Below are 20,528 nucleotides of genomic sequence, written 5' to 3' on the forward strand. Positions count from 1 at the left end.
CAGTACAGCAGTGCTTACAGGACGAGATGAAGTGTTCTATGTCGCCCACTTCATCGAATTCGGTGCGAGGTGGAGAAGCAGCACCGCTCACTTTGAACATCCATGGTCAAGTGTAGGCCAATCTTGATCTTAGGAGGGTGGCTTCCATTCCGCTAAGTCCCTTTAAAACACAAGGCTGATGCGGTGACTTCCAAAGCTAACGAGAGTAACAGCGAATTGTCTCTTAGGGAAGCTGGTGATTCGTCGGAGCTGCTGGGGGCTGCCTTGAAAGCGTTTTATTGGCGAGGGCATCTGCTATTTTCATTCCAGTGATGCCAACATGCGTAGGTATCTACTTAAACAGTGTCTCGATTCATTTTTGGCCATTTTTTTAATTGGTGCCAATGATTGACGACATAATTTGTTTGGAGGTGCGTCTCGAGATAGTTGCTTAATTGCAGACTTCGAGTGCGATAGTATGACCGTTCTCGGTGCAGTTCCGTATTTAAGTTTGGGAAGAACTACAGCAATAGCGGTGCTATCTGCATTGTTGAATTGTGTAGATGGTCGAAACGGCCGGACCACGTAGTACCGAGAGACGGTATCCAATAGTAAGCCGCACTGCTGTCAGAATCCAGGCTGACCGATCCGTTCGTATCTTCATGGAGGTAGCTGGCATAATTTTCGTGCAAGTGTTCGAGCACCAAAGAGTGGGCGTCGGGAAAAGGTTTTTTGGACGGTAACCCAGCAATTTGAAGTTCGCATATGAGGTCCTCAAGCATCAAGGGTGGATCAATTCTTTTTTTTTTTTTGCCTTCGTTTCGGGCTCTTGAGATCGCGAACGCCTGGAGTAATTACTGCAACCTATAAATGGGATCGATGCCTGGTGCTAAGTTTTCTGAGAAGGCCTCTGGGATTTTGTGTAGAAAAACCCACCCAGCCGTAGAAGCTGGGTTAGCAGCGCTTGGGATGCTAGGGGACGTACTGGTGCACACTGGGCCTCGTATATAACTTTCTTGTTTGAGGCTCCCTTTGGAACGCCCAGAGACAAAAGTACACATTTCTATACGCATGTACTGTAGGCGTTCGTATTGGGTCTTTGATACCGCATCAGTGGCAGTTCGTAAAGTGTCCTGTTGGTCGCTATATAGAGCGTTGTGCATATTGATCATTGAGCTTCGGTAATTATCACAGTGCGTGCCGGCAACTCACTGGAGTGTGTGAAGCAGTGATGTTTCTGACGCATAGTCCACAGTTCGTCGCTATGAAAGTCTGCTGTCCAGAATGACGAAGAAGCGCACACTGAAAGCAAGTCGGATTGTATTACCTCCCAAGTGAAGCTGCAGCTGTATAACTTTTCGTCTTATTCCAGGAAAAAGCATGAAAAATTTTTCTGCTACTATTGGCTGATGAAGTGTAGACCGATTGGTCTGTATTGAAGAAATTGCTTTTTGGACGACGCGTGACAAACACTTGTGACTGTATCCCGAGACCCAAATACACATGTCGTCCGCATATATTGACATTCTCACCGGTGTGTGGCTACAACCAACTGCATGTAGGAATACTGCCTAGGCAATGTTAAACAGCAGGGGATGGAGGACACACCCTTGCGATACACCGAGAGAAATGCGTCTCTCCTCGCTAACAATGTCTCGGACACAGACACGAATAAAACGGTCACTGAGAAAGGCGTGTATATGAAGCGTAAGATGTTGCAGTAATGTCCACAGATCGCGGTTTCATGTTTATAGATCTCTGCAGTGCTCTCATAGGACTTGTAAATGTCCATGAAAAGCATGAAAAGCATGTTCTCTGTGATGTTCAATGTAGTTTACGCAATCTAATGCACTATCTTTGGCGCAAAGTCGCTGTCTAAAATCAGTCATGTGTACGAGAAGTTTTCTCTTCTGCTCGACAAACCAATTCTACCTAGGGTGGACAAATTTTTCCATGGCTTTCGCCTCGCAGGATGTTTAGAGACCGCCCCCCCCCGCCTCCCCCCCCCCCCCCCCCCAATACGTGGCTAATTCAGTAACATCTTTTCTACTTTTCAAAACAGGCACCACCCATGCCATATTCCAGAGTTCCGTAATGACATTTGTGCTATACACGTCGTTGAAGAATGAAAGAAGCTGCCGTTATGGAGGCTAAGGCAGGTTCGTGAGCATCTGGTTGCTGACGAAGTCAGGGCACACCGCATAACCTTGTCGTAAGCTAGTTATCGCTGACTGTAGTTCCCGAAATGCGAAAGGACAATCCATGGAGAATAAAGAAGAGGCTGAACGGGGGCCCGTGGCCTCTGTTGAACTGCGAGATGCGTAAGCATCCGCAATGTCTTCCGCTAAGACAGCAACAGACTTTCCGAGCTTCAAGTAGAAAGTTTCAAGAGGTCTTCCTGTGCGAGGCCTCCCAGCAAGCGTGGCAATAATTCTCCAGATTATTGCCATGGGCGTAACCACCGAAAACCTCGTGTAGAATACCGCCCACTGTTCTCTTTTTGACATTTCAGTGTACCTGCGAATGGCCGCATTGATGCGATGTAATGTAGTTTTTAGGGCCGGATCTCCCCCTTTGCTCTGCATCATACGCTCGTCTCTTCTGCGGGTGCCATAAAGGTTCCGCAGCTTTAAGTCTGGAGCAGGGAAATGATCTGGCAGTTTCATTAACCTGGTAGCCGCTTTCTTGCTGTTTAGTATGTTAGCAGACAGAGCTCCGGTGGACTCATCAAGAGCTTGTCGAAAAGTATCCAAACGTGTGACGGGGGAGTACCTTCATTCGCTCTTTTGGTAATCAGCAACGTTGATAAATATGGGGAAATAGTTATGATCCGTTCCATCTGAAGCTGTCATCGACGAATCCATGGCGTCTGCTTAATAAACCACAAGGTGAATGACGCTGGTAGAATTTGGGGGTCTTAAAAAGGTTGGTTCATTGTCATTCGCCACACATAGGTTCTCCGCATCCATGGCATCAACAGGCTGTTTCTCTCGAGGGTCAACAATCCTTTCACCTGACATGCAATGGTGAGCGTTGAAATCTCCGTAATAAATACGAGAAAGGGGGCAACTGTTGCAGAGATCCTTGAAAAACGATTTCATGGGCAACAACTTTTGGGGGCTAATGTAGATTGACACCACACTAAGGCCACTACTGCCTAATCGCACATGCATATCGACTACTTCACAGCATGGTGTGTGGTATTTCGTGTCAAAAGAAGAGCATTACACTTCTATTAGGTAAGGAGGAATCCTCTGATTTACGTGAACAATGTAACCTGGGATCGGATGACTATTCGGTAGACCTGCATAAGAAGGACAAGGGTGGGCGCAGGGGTGCCGTGCTGGAATAAAGCAAGCTTAAACAGGCGGAAATTAAGACCGGCACAGTTCCACTGCATTATACGGGGCACTTTGAGGCGCGAAGAGATGTGTGGAAACTGTGTTATATCCACGTTGTAATTAGTTTCAGCGAGTGGAATCGCTCAGAGTCAGTATTACTGACTCTAGAGCCAGCACTGCTTCCAATAAGTCCTTCGCTGAGTTTTCAGAGATCCTAGAAATGGACGAGTGCAAGGCGATGAACAAGGCACGAAGCACTTTCTGACCGTCCTCCGATTTACCTAATTCGCTTGTCTCTCGTGTTTCCATCAGTGTAGACGCATAGGATCGATCACTTGACCCTGGAGGTACAGTTCCTGTCGGTGCTCATGCACTGGTAGTTTCTTTGAAATGTCGTACCGTCTTCTTATGCGCTCACTGTAGACTTTATTGAGGCATATCATTCTTATTTCCCGCGTCGGCATTGGAAGCCTGATTCATTGGTTTTATTTGAGGAAGATCCTTTGTGTATTCAAAGCGAGGGGCATCTCCTTGAGGCAAATTCATGGCCACATTCTCGCTGGGTAGGCTGGACTGCTTCTTGGGCCCTACGATGAAACTTTTCTTTCTCTGTAGAGCTGCAGATCGGGAAGGGCACCGACTGTAGCTTGCTGCATGGTTGCCGCCACAGTTCACACGCACAAAGACCACCGCGCGGGCACAAATCTTGAAATCACGGGGCCCACCAGAGCGTTTGCACCGTTGTTCCCCGCTTAAATGTTTCGCCCCATGTCCAAAGCGGTGGAACTTGAAACATTCGGGCGGGGGGAGGGGTGGCACCTGTACATGGTCAATGGCCCCCGGTTGTGGGAAACCAAGATTGATTTTGTCGGAACGTTCGGTATTTAAAGGGAAAGTCAAAATCACAGAATTGGTTCGTCTTGGCTTCTATGCGGAACACGTTGTCTGAATTTGACGATTCATCCTCCTTGCGTGAAGTAATCCTTGTGGCCTCAAGAAGGCCAGTAGCTCTTCATGTGAGTACCACTTTGGCACCTCTCTGATGATACATCTGTTCTTTAACTAGGCGCTAGGGGCGCGGGCAGTGATTGTTACATTGGAAATGGTCTTGACTGAATTATGTTGCTCCGTTTCTAGATCTAGTAGCAATGCACCTTGTGCAGTGAAACCACTGCTAAATGAGGCGGCGGCCAAAATTTTTTTGATGGTTGATACAGTGTGATGGGATTCACTTTCCTGAGTTCACTTTCCTCTTGAATCACTGTAATGAAAATGGCAATTCCCACTGTCCTGTCTTACTGATGACGAACAAAACTGAAACCATCCTCATCCAGGTCTTCCATATCTGCCACAGGTGTGTCTCACCTTCCATTTGTTAACGCTTGCTTTCAGAAATGCTTGAGATGTCGATCACGCGCTTGACTAGATGTTACTCCGATGGACGACTTGTCAAAACCCTCGCTGCTCTCAGCTGAAGCCTTCCGAGCTCCTTCCGAAGCGACTGGCGAAGACGAACTTGTCGGCTTCAGATAAAGAAGAAACATTCGCGATTCTCCCGGCGTCTTAGAAGAACCAGACCGTGGCGCGTTCAAAAGTACAGAAAAAAGCACACAGTAGGAACAGACCAGCTGACTCAGATGAATTTCTTCGTCTTCCTCCTCACGTGTACTTGCTGGCATTGAAAGTTTCCTAACACTTACGAAATGTGAAATCCATCGCCAGAGATCGGGCCTATAGACCAGTGTCTAGCACGCTGACAAGCACGTGTATGCGACTCTAAGCGTCAGATGCTCTTTTTATCTACAAAAACCAGGATTACCATATTTTCTCAGCTGCATACATGTTCTGCGCTTGTGACAAGGTCCAGTACAACAACCCCAGTGCAACGCCACTTTCTAAATCCTGGTACGTAATCAGATACCATCTTCGTGTTTTCATGTCACCTTAGCTCCGGCGAAGATTGTTCTCCTTATCCTAAACAGCTACACAGTCTCATGACAGAGTGTTTCAGAAAGTATTTCAATCGCACTCTGAGCGATGTGACTTCGATGTTTCTTCTAAGTTTACTGGACATAGGAACATCGCACTACTGGCAATAACAACGCTGTCGAAATTTGTTTATATTTTTTCTGGCAGGAAACTCCCTCTCCTATCGATATCGTCAGAAAGCGCACTGTCTTCGAAAGTACCCCCTGAAAACACCAAACGATCTAATTACACTCGCTCGCTTCTTTCTTCGACGAAGGACTCGCGCAGCTCAATTCTCGATTATTTATTCTTTTTTGTTGTTTTTTACCAACATCGAGGTATCACGTGGCACAACATCGAACATTTCTTATAGCATCTACAACTTTCAAGCTATAGCAGCATCTGCACCGGCGTATGCAACCGCTCCTCTTAATACACGGCGAAAACGTCGGCGAAAAATTTTTTTCACCCAAACTTACGAATACGGTCGAAAGAAAACAATGCGAGATATATATAACACATATAAAGTAAAGGCCTAAAATCCGTACGAGGCTTCTAATGCTTCTTGTGTTTTTTGCGTGGCCACATCACCGCAACCATCCGCGGGATACAAATGAAGGCGGAAAGAAAAGCCGCACCACGGGTGTTTTTCGCCGTTTCCAAGGGGAAAAAAAAAGCGCGCGAGGCGAAGACGACGATGAGGGGGCAGCGATCCGCGAAGGCAGTTTCGTAGGGGGGTAGGGAGTGGGGTGGGGGGGGGGGGAGGAGTTCCCGCACAACTCGCTACAGCCGCCGGCCGCAGCCGCAACTCTGACCGAGTCGACTAATTGCGACACGCGAACGAGCCGCGTCTTCAAAGCGAAGCGCGCCCACCGCTCTCATTTTGGGTACACTTCCCGCTCGAAACGCACACGCCGTTCCTCCAACCTCAGTGTCCTCGTCCAGGCCTGTTGATGCGGCCACGCTGTTGCCGAAATGATAGTAGCAGCGTTTCCGTGGGTGCGTGTTTAAAGTAGCCCTCTTTCTTCCTCCCCCCCCCCTTCTAATTTTTCTTCTTTTTTCTCTGTTTGAGTTTGTTCATTTGGTCCGTCGTCACGGACATATTCGCATGTAATGTCTTGGCTGGCACTTTAGAGGACACGGCCGCAGTTCGGGGGGCCTGGGTTTGAGAATCATTGTCATTTCAAGCTATATGCCGATTGCCTTTTGCATTTCCGGATTTTTGTATGTTTATTTACCGCACGACTGCTTCCGCAGCTTTTCCGCTTCTTTATATTTTTTAGGCACATTCTTTTCCGGCAATGCAGGCGACTGTTAGTGCCTCTTTTCCGGCTGCTCCTTAGCGCATGCAAAAAAGTTCCGTGGATGTAGTTTAGCTATCGGAGTTGGCTGAAAACCTATGCGCTTTAGGCTCATGGGACGTAAGCACAGAACGAAATGGCACTCATTGGAATGACAAGAAAAATCAATTTGTAAGCGTGGAGTAAGATATCATATACGTCGTCGTACCCGAAGGGACACAGAAGCATGTACTAGGCGTGCGCGTTACACGACATACGCTCGCGATTCCTCACGATCTACCGAACGTGCGTCACTGTCAGAGAAAACGGACGCAGGATTTCTGACTTCATTATTACCGATGGGCTGCACTTGCGAGTTATCCGGTTATTTATCAGGAGCATACCGCAAGCCATGTGGCCCAAGCACGAAGGGCAACTCATAAATACAAAAATAAAACAAAGGGTTAGGGATCTAGTAAAACGGTACAATAGAGAGAAACAAGAAAAAAAAATGAAACAATAGCATGAAACAGCAACTTGAACTGAACGGAACCGTTATAAACGTATAGTAACTAAGATAGTAATAGGTATGTCATTCCTTTCTTCGATGGTTTTGCATGATTAACAAGCCAGTTAACGCGGTATCACGCCAAATCAGAGTTGATGTGAGTTGATAAGGCAGGAAACATTTTTCTTTATTGATATGTAATTTTATTGGTGCCTTTATTGGTGCCGGATACTCTTCTTCGTAAGACAAGGAAAACTAAAACTCCGAACAGACTGATCAAACGTAAGGCAGTCAAATATCCCAACCATTCGTGTAGCGGTTCACACGAGTAAAACATTGTCGTACATGCATTTCTTATCAACGGCTGAACAGAATCACGTGAATCTTAGCAACCTTAACCTATTCTGATAAATTTGTAGAATGTCTCCTTTTCATCTCAGCACTTCGAGCAGAAGAGGGGGGCATATGTAAGGAACTGGCGTACGCAAAACGGCAAGAGAGAAAGAGAGAGAGGTGGAGACAGCTGACGATAGCGGCCAGTCTATCGTCTCACCCCTACAGACCAATCTATTCAGACTACCAGCACATACAAGGGACTGGAAATTATTCGCCGACAATTACTGCCGTTTTTGCGTTCCCGTAAAAAAAAAAAGAAGGAAAAGAAAAAGAGAAAAGAAACAAGATAAATAAGAGCATTGCATTCGCCATCAAGTGGGTCAGTCTGGCGTTAATGGTAGCAAAGTTCCCACGAATCCCTTCACTGATGGCTATATTCGCCTGCTGCTTATCACAACTGTGCATTCAATCTTTGGCACATCGCCGTCTAAGTACTTAGGTCAGCGTACCAAAAGTCTACGCTCGTTAGACGGCTCTAATCTCCCACATAATGCCATGTTTATCGTTGCGCATCACCTTCATCTTATTTCATTTTTTCTTTCTTCTCACGCCGCGTCCATAAAACAACGTAGAATGAATCAAGTCATGTCAAATAAGACTGAGTTATACCTCGACCAGATAACAGAAGTGAACAGTGTATGCGCTGTATGTGGTACCTTGTATCATCGGCAACACGGACCGGCGCGAGCAGCTCACGTAATATCTACGCCATAATTAAAGTCGGCACCATACGTTTCTTTCTTTTCTTTCTCTCTCTCTCTCTCTTCTTTTTGTTCGGCATGGTACACGCGTGGCGTACGCGATGCTTCGACTTCAATGCCCGGTGAGACATGGCTGTTCGCGGTTTATCTTACACGACACGTACATGATGCGCTTTACAACCTGGAACAATCAGCGCGCGGCGGTGGCGTCCCATCTGCATGCGATGCACGCCTCGGATGCGCTTCGGTTCTCGCGTCTGTGTTGTGCCCAAGCGACACTCCTAAGTGCGCCCTGCAAATGTGTTCTAAGTGCTCGGAAATCGCATGCAGCGAGTCGGACGGCGAACAGGTTTAATTGTAGCCGTGAAAAAAAAAAAAGTGAAGAGAAAAGTTGTTGTTTTACACTGTTCTTTTATATTTGTGTTTGCGCTCCATCGCAACAATCATAGCTAACGCACAGAAGGCGCAGCGCAGCGCAGGGGCAATGACTCGACGGGGGATATACGGGCGGCTTACTGCACCGCGCTATTCTTAGTGAAAGATCAACATATGTGTTTTTATTGGCAGTGTCTAAAAACAAACACAAGATTCCTCGATTCTATACATACATGGCCCCTGTGGAGGTTAGAATGCGACGTCGATGAGAGGCCACGCATATCGACACGCATATTGTGGCCACCACCAGTAGCGTCTCTTACAAAGGCTTAAACAATCAAACTTTTTTTGCTCTGCTACACTTTTTGTTTTAGGCATGATCTACACTTTACACTCTACACTTTGTTGTTGTTGTTGTTGTTGTCGTTGTTAAACGGAAACGGATGAGTGAAGAGAAAACGTTTATATAACTCAATAAATTAGCGATGGTGTACCGCTAAGCCATAAATTCATGAGACATGATTTAAGCCGCTCGAAACGTTATTGCCGGGATCGGAGTGAACGAAATATTCTGGGCTGGGTTCTCTAAATTTATACTGGTGGCATTTCACGCGGGGGAGGGCCCAGAGAAGGAAAAAAGACAAGGGGGTTATGCAAGAATAGGATCCGATTTTCTGTGCTACTCTGCGGGAATATGAAATGGGGAGGAATTGGATAGAAAATAGGGAAACCCAGCAGGTTGCCTTCGTGTGCGCAACGAAACTGCCCAGAAAAGCCTCCGGACCCTCCCAAGGATTGTTGTCTTACTCACAAAGCACAATATACCTACAATTGCGATGCCCCATCATTTTGCACATAGTCCGTCACTGCGTCAGCGATCTCGGAAGTCATCGGAGGCGGCACTACCGTGATGGCGGTGGAGCTGCAGTCACGGTTTTACGAATTCCGTCCGCACTTGAAGGCCTTGTGCAGGGAGCACAGGTCTTGGGACAAGCCTACGTGTACTTCTTTACGCTTGGCGGTATCCATACTATCAACGATTGACTTTGCTCTTCGCCCTCTTTCCAATCCCTCTTTCCCCTACCGCAGTACACGGTAGCAAACAGGAAAAAACTCGCATCTGGTTAACCTCCCTGCCTTGGCCCCTTCTCTCTCCTCTTTCTCTCGAATGAGGCCTCTCACTCGCGCAGGAAGCCAAAGGGAGGTGTTTATAGGAACCGAGGCACTAGCTTCTCGGTGAGTGCAACTCCACCACTGCTGGTGGAGTTGCCCTAAATAAATAAATAAATAAATAAATAAATAAATAAATAAATAAATAAATAAATTTGTTTATTACTGCTGTAACCTGCGCGTCGCAAATTTTTCCCGCAGCTAGAGGTGGTCAATCGCCCAGCTACATGCGAAGCCTTTCTGCCAATATGAAAGTGAACCGGAACCATACTAACCACCTTGACGTTGAAGCGTTAACTGTGTCACATATTGAGTGCAGTCCATCTGCTATGCATTTCAGGGTTCACAAAGCCAAATTCTTGCGCTCAAATGGGTAATACGTTAGCGGCTTTAATGATATGTATACTTCCACCCGATGCACAACCAGTGTATAACGATGGGGCAAAATAAATAATTATTACTGACTTGTTATTTTTTCCTATGTAATTATCAAGCTGTGATTTCCATGCGTGAGTGACCAAACTTGCACGTCTATGTCCTGGCACGATCGATGACACCGACAGAGCTATACGCTTGCGTTCATCACAAAGGTGGACTTCGCGTTTTTACTCGCGTATATATTTTACGACCCGCTGTTTTCAGCACATCTTAAAGGTTTGCCGGAGGCAGTGCCACGACGAGAGGTATACAAAGTTTCTAAAACTTTTGTGCGTTTCGTCGTCTTTCTCAGGTGCGTTATTCCGCCGCTCATTCTCGCCTTTTGGAAGTTCTCTGCGCGTCTACCCAGGAAGGCGCCAATTATGAGGATCGCCGGCGTGTGTCCACTTCCTGGGGCCCTGAGGCTCGGCCTTATCTCAAGCGTGCACCGCAAAAAAAAAAAAAAAATGCGGCTGGCAGCGGTGCTTTGGTCACAGGAGGCATGGAGGCGCTATGCACACACAGACACCCTGCGGATCGCGCGTTATTTTGGTTCTCGACTTTAGGCCGCTTCTTGCAAGACTCGCAAACAATGCTTATAATTGCGCTCACCTCTAATGTATTAGTCTTGCACGTGAATACAGCGAGAAAAAAAAGTACGTGCACTGCCTATAGAGGGCGCTCGCGGTGGTGATTATGGCGTCGTTCTTCTGATTTTTGTTGAGTTTCGTTTCCTGGGCAATATTTTCTTCCTCGAATGTGGAGAGCAGAGGCTTGTCCAGCGCGTTGTTAACTAACGCCGCTAAGGTGTAATAGTAATGAGGCACACACGATGAGGCGTCACTTTCGGGGTGGTCCCCGAGCACGTTAGCACCCGTAGTTGAAGTTGATGACGGAGACCGTTCGCGGTACTCAAGGAAGCCTGAACAACGCAAAATAAATCATTGCATTGTATGTGCTAATTATAGCTTGCTCATCCGAATTTGTTTAGGAATTTGCTTCAGATTAAAGTTAGAATTAAATTTCGCAGTACCGAGATGCCATGGTGTGCAACGCTGTTTCTTCAATTATGGTTTGGTTGTGTTGAGTATTAAATATTAAGAGAAATATTTGGCTTGCACGTTTAATGGACACAAGCGTAGCAAGATGTTGCAATATTGTTTAACTTCTTCATTGTTGATAGATAAATTTAATGTCCATACAGTTTGCGAGATTTAGGGTTTGAAGCTAACCAGGTAAATATTGGGGATGAACAAGATATCCAGACTGACACATGCTACCGCCTATATATATATATATATATATATATATATATATATATATATATATATATATATATATATATATATTTGCTTTTATACATAAGGTGTTTTAAGTTTTAGCGGTATCCATATTTATTGATAAATCATGAAAGCTTTATCAGTAGCTTCTCTGACCGCCCTTGTATATTCAGTAATATTGAATTCCACTTTCACGACGTATACAATTATACTGGTTACATAATACTCAAATGTTATGTAGCACGTTTGTCTTATAAAATGAACCTGCATGTCAGGTTTGAACTGTCATTTGATATGTTTCTAAGAAAAATGCGTACGATGGATTCATTTCCGTGTTTCTTCCCACTTTATTTGTCTTAGGTACAGCGGAGAAACTATGGCATCTCATCGAATCGAAAAGGGTATGCTTACAGACCTGGTGCCACAACATCTAATAACGTAAGCTCACGTTACCTTTCTGGCGTTTCTTTTCGTGTGTTGAGTCAATTGCCTTAGTCAAACATGTGCTGACACGCAAAGTTTTTATTTCTTATTTTTTTAATATCATGTAGCTGGGTTTCGAACTTTTCGGTTCGGTCCTTTCAGGCATCAACCAACATTCGCTATTTGGTAGGGGTTACTCTTTCTTCTTTAATTGCTGCTATCATGGGGCAGTATGTTAAGTTTTAGTCGCACCCGGTATTCGCGTAAAGACATAAAGCGTGTCGTTATTGAGAATTCATTACTCAGACAAGCAAGAGACGGTAAGGTTGTTTACGTGCTTTATTTCCACGTGACTCCCATACAAACGCTATACATTGAACGGGGAAGTCCCCATATCTTGGTCACTCTCAACTCAGTGGTATACCCCAGCACCGGCAAAAGATGCTGAGAGCGAGTGGGGCTATACTAATCCAGATACAACCAAATTAGGAAGGCCCACTAAGCTTCAACAAAGACACTCCCTTACCAGAACAGGATTTGGCCTCTCTGATGCAGTATTCTGCCACACACTCCCTCATGATTCCTACAATAAACCCATGGCCCTTCTTGATGTATTTCCTTAGCATTGCGGTAGCTGAGAATATCACTTGAAGCGTATCCCGTATACTTGTCTAGTTATTGCAGCGGACGAATTGTGACGGACGAACCCTGTCAGAGTTGTTTTCTTGATAGTGTGCTCGCGCCCAGTGTTTGAGTTGCCTCGAAAGCACCTTTCATGGATATAGCTCATAAACTATAGCCAACAAGGAGAGGGGTGCGAAGGGTAGGCATCAATTAGTAACGCTAGATTTGTTGGTATAAGATTGCTATTGTAGTTATTCATTATCTTATACTTTATTATCAGGCGACATGTCACCCTTAGCTGATGCATGGGAAATTTTTGATGTGGTGTCCTCGGTGTCCACGGCTGTAATAAAATTAAGAACACGAGGTGAATTTTTGTACGGTATGCGAAAAGAAAGGACTGTAGGAGGAAAGCAAGCTGAATTTAATTGAGGACGATATTTTGTGAATGTGCCCGCATATTATTGAATTGCCACTAGCCTCAAGCTAGCTGCAATAACTTACTTTGCGCCATTTATTTATATATCCTGCTCTGTGCACGTTTTCACTTGTCCAGGCAGTCAGCTTGTTCTCACGTTCTTTATTTACTTATTTATTTTCTTTTGTTTTGCCTCCGCGTTTGCAATGTCTTTCTTGCCCATGTGCGGCTTTCAAGGAGACCTACTTTCGTCCTCATTCTAATTATTTCTTTGTTTCTGCGCACCGGCTTGCGAGAGCCGTCGCAACAGCAGAAGAAGGCTGCCCGCTTTTCGCACCGGTGTAAAATAACGCCTGACGACTGACAGAAGCGCACACAACCGGTGATACGGTGTGATGCTCTCGGCTGACAAAAGGCTTCCAGCGGTACACCCGCGGAAAACAAACGCCCCTGTCTAGCTCGATATGAGTGACACGCCAAAAAAAAAAAAAAAAAGGAGGCGTGCGGTGCGAAACATGCTTCGCAACACCTCGCGCGTAATTGAAAGATGCAAAAAAAATGAAAGTAAAAAACGGCTGACGCGATATTCAGCAAGCGTCCCGAGGGCTGCGGCGAGACGAGAAACCGTGAGAGCGTGGTGTACCGCCATCTGGCGGACGTGCGAAACTCTTCAAAAGTTAAGTACAGGTTTGGCTCTCGCTATCTCTTTCTCTCTCTCGCTCTATCAGTGTAGTGCAGAGTGCGCGAGCGTGAACGCGTAACAGGGCTTCACTCTCTGTTCGCGCTTTGTTCTCCATTGAGCCCGCGACAAATTGCAGCCGCCGTGCGCGCGCCACGTCCAATCCAACCCGGCGGCATGCCTCGCACGCCTCCTCCAGTGTACCCCCTCCGCGTTTGCTCTGTTACCGTGGCCGGCACGCCAAAAAGTGATCCGCGCGCCCGCCGCGGCAGCGACCGGTTGCCGACGGCGACGCTGACAAACACCCAGCGGAGCCCGACTGCCTTGCTCTGTGTCGCAACGGGGTTCCCGCAGCCGTGGAGGGGGATGGATCCACACGCGGGCTTCGGGCGAGAACTGCCTGTCGCGCGCCATTGCGCCGCCGCCGGTCAACTGTCTGTTCCGCCCGTTTGTTTCTTCTCTGCGCTCGCTTACGCGTCGTAATCGCGCGCAGTCGCGCCTGTTCTCACCTGGCCCGGGCGCGCGCGCTTCCTGCGATGTTTCGCTCGCATCGCGCGCATCTGTCAGCGCGGGATCGGCCGTCGGTGTCCCCCGGAAACGCCTCAATCAAAACGGTCTATAAGTACGCGGCTACGGAACTTGTAGAAACGGCTCGTTGACGACGAGCTGTTACGGGCGGCTGGCGCGAGTGAGCGAAGTAGCAGGGTGCTGTGCATTGCTCCGAAGACGCCTTGCAGATACGCATATACGATCTCGCCGCCTGTGCTGCTGCAGCGTCTGCTCAAGGAGGTTGCAGGTTGATATAAGCGGCGCGACGAGTGGCCTTTTAACGACGACAGTTCCGAATGCTGCAGTCTCTTTTTTCATTCATTCATTCATTCATTCATTCATTCGTTCATTCTACGAGCACTAGATCTAAGGTAAACCAAAACGTGCCTGGTTCCATTAGTCATTGAACCAGCGGGTCTCCGTTTGATCGGTTACAGGATGAGCGGGGACGGAGAGGCATCCCGTGCGTCATAGCTCATGTTAGCCAAGCTGCTCAACGAAGCACACTCGCATAAAAAGAAAAAAAAAATAACACGGTGCGAGATGCGATTTTAACATCTACGGGGTTTGGTCGTGAGAGGTCTGACGACCTAACACCGTAGGTCTTAAAATTGTATCTTGTACCATGCTTTTTAATCTATTATTTTTTTCTTTGAAAAGCTCGGCTGATGTTAGCTGGGACATCGGCAGTTGTTGATTGTGCCCTCCCCCCTCTCCTCCCGTTATCCTGATTTTAAGTCACGAGCATGGTCGATATCACATAACTCTAACCCAACCTAAGCACAAGGTTTACTCAAGATAGAACCTTTACGTATTTCGGAGCCGAGCACACTACACAAAGAACAGAACAACTTTCTCAACGCGTAAAATAATCACCTAGCTAGTGATATAGACGCTCATTTGGGATGATGGTCATCTGCTTTAGACATACAAGGTTATGAGGTTATGCAATCCCCGTCCGCACAAGAAACCTAAAGAAATGAACTTGCATTCTTCTTTTTTTTTATTTTTTAGCACGGTATTTCGGACCTTCCTTTCCTAGTTTTTATTTGCCATACTTCATGAAAACCTCAAAGCCCAGAGAAAAAGCTACAGGAACAGAAGCTATAATCGACAGAAAAAAGAAACTTCCGCCATCCCAGGCCGAAAGGAAGGGTGACGCAGTGTGGCCCGCGACCAAACCGTAAAATAGACCGCGGCAACCGCCACACATCTCCGGGAGTACAGCCGTCCAATTGCTGCGAGCCACACAGTGTCCTTCCAAACGGGTGTATAACGGTTGCGCCATAAAACTTTGGACACGGCGGCAACACAGCGTCCGGTCCGCCCGAGGCTTACTTTATGGTCTCTTCTTAGCTTGTGGAGCTTCTTTGCTTAACTTTATCTACGCGCTGCAGACCTCACTTCTTTCGCAATACACGCAGGAAGTCCCCCTTTTCCAACCAGCAGTGCAACAAGGATAAGATCTAAAAAAGAAGCTAAAGAAGTACCCCCAGATCACGGAGTCGTACACAAAGGACTTACGATGGGTTCGGACATTCTTTGGTCGCTCTAAGGACCCTGTCCTCTGGTCTTCGCGCGCCCAACTACACCTCTCTCCGTCTTAGTCCTTTCTTTCTGGCCTTCTCTCCCTGTGCATCTTGTTTCGATACTTGTAAAGGTCTCGCGTTCTTTTTCAATGTCTTTTTTTCTGCTAGAAAGGTGGCTTGCCTTTTTTTTCCCTTCTTCTTCCTATAGAGTCGGCGTTTGTCCTTCGGATGTTGCTTGAGATATACGCGCCTGCTCGCTCTCCCATGCTCCGGATCTCTATTTTACCAGATTCCGGCGTTGTCCGAACGCCTTGACGCCCCGGAGGTCGCCCACGCATGCTCTTCATTTTCCTCCTTCCAGTGCGAAGCCGCCGCTGCCGCCGCCGGCTGCTTCTTCTTACGCGTGTTCTTGCGCTGCTAGGAAGCTTGCTTGCTCGCTTGCTTGCACTTGACTTTTTGTACGCCCGCCCTCCGGTCTCTGTGTCTCGCGGTATAGGTGCCGTGGCGAAGAAGATTGGAATTCCGACTCGGTCAGTGCATGTCTGCTATTTTATTCCGTTTCTCGTGATGCGCGCGTTCTTTTGGGCCTTTATGTATTTTCTTGCCGCCTGCTCCCCGGCTCTCTACATACGGCGTGTCCGGCAACGGTGGTCTGGCTGGGATGCCATGGTGTGGGTCCCTCTCTCTCTCTATCTCCTTTTTCTTTCTTTCTTGTTTTTTTTTTTTTAGTACCCTGCGCGCAGATGTACGTCTCTGGTCAGAAACCGTTGTTGCCAGGATGCAAGGATGTATGGAATTGGCGAGTGCTATGCGTACCGCGGAGGCCCTTACCGACCTTGTCTTTCCAGCAAGCAAAGAGAGGCCGCCCCTATGTTCCATTAGCCTGATTCTTTTGTTTGTGCGTCTGCGCGGCTTTTTCTTTCGCCACTTTTTTCTCTATGTTCGTGTCTTGATTCGCCGAGAACCAGGAGAAGAAACGAGGCAATCTTGGGATACCCACTAGAATGCATGGAATGGCGACTGCAAGGTGCTTTGTGCCCAGTCCGGTGTCTTTGCAACGGACCGTTGTTTTCTGTTGGCTGAAAATGTGTCTAAGCGTGCGCGTTCCTCTGAGTGAGTGAGTGAGTGAGTGAGTGAGTGAGTGAGTGAGTGAGTGAGTGAGTGAGTGAGTGAGTGAGTGAGTGAGTGAGTGAGTGAGTGAGTGAGTGAGTGAGTGAGTGAGTGAGTGAGTGAGTGAGTGAGTGAGTGAGTGAGTGAGTGAGCGAGCGAGCGAGTTAGCGAGCGAGCCGGTTAATAGGGCAGAACACGTGCCTAGGAAAGGAGAAATGAGCTTCGCTTAGGTGCTTATCGCAGTAATTGTTCAATATTTCCTACCTGCCTTGATATTACGGATAAATGTTACGAAAATTGTTAGTAAATATAGAGTTATCTCATGCAAAGAAAGCCAGTATGCGACGATTACTACCTCGGCTGAGCCTATCAGGTTAAAAGGAAAGAACAAACAGGCGTCATCTATGACACTTCATTGGCAAACAGCAATGAGGCCAGTGTATATCTTAGTGCGTGCCTCATTCGAGTAGTCATAGTGATTGGCAAGTAAACAATAATTAAGAGAAGGAAGGCTTGGCCTTTAGCATCGTGCATATGAATCCAACAGATAATGAAGCCACTCAAAGCATATTGGAAGTCAACATCTCCTTTTCTTATTTTATTGTAGAACTATTACAAAGGAATGTTAAACTTGCGATGAACTTCATATTTCTAACGGCAGAACCAGTCATCGAAAGTGGAGAAAAAGGCTTCTGCTACCGGTTGGAGCTCTACCCACAATTTTCACATGGCGCATTGTAGGTGGTACAGGCTGTACCGCTGTTGAGGTACAGAGACGACTGTCCCTTCTTCCATCATCTTTGATATTTGTGTGCATGTAGGTAAACCTTAGTTAGTGAATGTTAGTTAGTCCCACTCGAGCAATGTCGGCTGATGGAGAACTTATATTAAAAGGCAGCCGCGACAGGCAGCCGTCACCGTATGTTCACTGGTAAACCACTTCATGCATCATGCAGAGGATCTGGATTCGGCTCTCGCCGGCAGCAAAAGTTGTGTTTTTATCCACTTTCATTTCCATATCGTATTATTAAGACTATAAATTATAACGCCAAATGTAAGTTTCATCTATAATTATTCGTAATTGTCAATTTAAAAAATAATACACTGAAAATTTTTTCGGTGCTTTTCCTCGTTTCATATTTTGGTTGGTATCGTGTGGTTTCTAGTAAACTCTAAGACATCCTGCATCCTCTGGACCTTATTATGTCCTTCAACAATAATCGTCGTCTACATTGCGTGTATTGGCTTTCGTGAGCGCTGCGTGCCCGATACTTTATTGACAGGAACGCCATGTCACGCCAATGCGCAAAATACTTTCGTGACCTGACAGTATACCGGAAGCGCGACGTTATAGAAAGCAAGCTAGTGCACGCAATCTAGATGCCCCTTATTGGTTGGAGACAAGGTAAGGCCTAAATGACGCATAATAGTGTGCATGCAAGTGGCAACTACCTGCTGTAATGTCCGTTTTTTCACTCTGAACAAAGGAATGCTAGCGGGAAAACATTCACCCGTTTAATCACAGTCATGGCTGAACGGCACCTCGTATCAGACGCCCATATATTCTGGACTGCCTGCCCAGAATAGATGGGCATGGTGGTATTTTCACCCCATGTGCTCGCTGGCTTTGAGGCCAGCCCATCATCAAAGGCGTTTCTACTACTACTGCTCACCATACGCTGAGTACACTTCCTGATAAGCTGGCGCAATAAGCACGTTTGGCTACTTCCTAACATCTGGCTTAAAAATCGAATTTAAAATATGGACGATAGAAGAAGTTATCAAGATGTCTCCTTTCATATACCTTTATGCGCCAGAAGCACGCAAGGGGACCACAGGAAAAGACAATACACAGATTCCGCTTCCTTTCTCAGCACCTATTGGCAAAAGCTACAAAGAGAAGATGCACCGGCGAACTTGACTACGTTCTCGACGTAACCAAGTTTGCAGCGCATAGTCATTGCCATACGCACGCGTTCCCGAGGTCGTGCGGGCTGGGCACGTTACCCGCAGACAGATACACGCTCCATTACCCGCGCAGCAGGTCAGCCTCAAGAACTCGCAGCACCCAGATGATCAAAGGCGCATAACAAACAAAAGAGCAAAAGCCAAGACGATTCTAGTCAAGAAAGAAAGGGGGGGGGGGGGAATGCGCTGGGCCGAGGTAAACTAGGAGGCGATTCAGCGCGGCATCCTCCTATGCTCCAGCGCGGCGGGAGAAGCGGCAATAAACGAAACTACTTCTCTCTCTGGCCGCATGAGGTTGGAAGGGTGGGGGAAGAGAGGGGGCTGGTAACAAGAAGAAAAAAAAAAGAAGGGGATATCAGGTCCTACAGAAGCAGCAGCAGCAGCAGCAGTGGCAGCTCAAGCCATAGCAGCAGAGCATGGTCGTATAGGTTGTCCCCAAGAAGTGCGCCGCCCATTTGTGCGGTCCCAAATCGGCCCCGGCGCGCAGCGCTGACCGGCCAAGAAACGGTGTATGGCACGGCGACGACGGAGGCGACGCGGGCGCCTGGAAAACGAGGCGAACCAGCGCTAGCGCGCGCGCGCGCACGCTCACAAACGCACGGTGTATATAGCGTCCGCGCCAAAGGAGAGCATCTGGGCGCGTCCTCCCCATCAGCGGCCGTGGAGACAAAAGAAGAGAATAGCGCGGAGGAGGCGCGGTCGGCAACAACGTGAACGGCGAGCGAGCGCCAGAAGCAGCGGAGTCGCCTCCGTGATGACCATAGAAACCCGTCCGTCTTCCTGTCCAATGTCGCCCTCCCTCCGTCCTGATGTGGACATCGACCTGTGCCGTTCGTTGACGCTTCTTTTCTCCACTGGCGCCCTTTTCCTTTCTTTTTTTTGGGGGGTCTCTCTCTATTCATTTCTTTCGTCGCGTTTCATAGCGAACTGTTCGTGTTTGCGCCTTGTTCTCTCTCGTCCACCTTCCTATGGTTATTGTCTCCCAGGTCGTGGCCATCGTTGATCGTTCTTTTCCTTACTGTGGGCAGCCTTCGGGTGCCCGACGCGTTTTTTGTCTTCTTTTCTTTCTCGTGTCTGTTGCTCGTTTTCGGATCTATGGTGACATTTTGGACTCGAATGTCGCTCTCCATGGTTTTCTTTTATTTTATTTATTCCTATTTTTATTTTCTTGCATTCCTATGGCCACGACTGCAGGTGCTATAGGCATCTGCAGAGGGACCGTTTTTCTCTTTCTCTCGTTCCTTCTGTATTTTTTGGTGACGAGTTGCCTTTGTTCTAACCAGTTTTCCTCGTTTCCAACTTTTTTTGACTGCCTCGTCTTTTTGGTGTAGTTATTATGCCTCTCGGCTTCAGCCGTCTGCTCGTTTGCCCGCGTTTCTTCCTGCTCGCGGCGCGCATTTCTTGAACGCAGCGTCGCAATTCTTTGTCTTTATTCTCTCTCTAGATATATATTCTTTTTTTTTCAACGCAAACGACAACGGCCTTCTCTTGCGGCGCAGTGGCTTCATTTCGAGGTTCCTAAGCGACCACCTCTGGAGTCTGCAGCCGTTCGAGCAAGGAAGAAGAAAGAGAGAACGGCCAGCCTAGGAAAAGTCGCCTCATTCCCCCTTTCGGTCGGCGGTCGTACACCGCGGTGCTCGCTTCTCGGCCGAAAACTCAAAACGACTGCCAGGCGTCGAGTGCGAGAGCACCTTTTTTTAAGGAGTTTGACTATATATATCTTTGAAGTCCTTGCAGTTGGATTTCTGGTGCGCTTTTCTTGATGAACGTGGTAGTCAAGCCAGCGACTCTTGAACATCGCGTAGTTCATAAC

General features: G+C 47.3%; 1 long non-coding RNA gene across 1 annotated transcript in view; it reads left to right on the top strand.

Annotated features, from left to right (window-relative positions):
* LOC129382328 (uncharacterized) overlaps positions 1–20,528 on the top strand; it is a 233,970-nt gene that overhangs the window by 120,662 nt on the left and 92,780 nt on the right. The window contains exon 2 of the long non-coding RNA XR_011895151.1: positions 11,776–11,853. This is a non-coding gene — a long non-coding RNA (uncharacterized lncRNA). The remainder of the gene's footprint in view (positions 1–11,775; positions 11,854–20,528) is intronic.

Source organism: Dermacentor andersoni, chromosome 6 (assembly GCF_023375885.2).
Source record: "Dermacentor andersoni chromosome 6, qqDerAnde1_hic_scaffold, whole genome shotgun sequence".
NCBI classification, from domain to species: Eukaryota; Metazoa; Arthropoda; class Arachnida; order Ixodida; family Ixodidae; genus Dermacentor; species Dermacentor andersoni.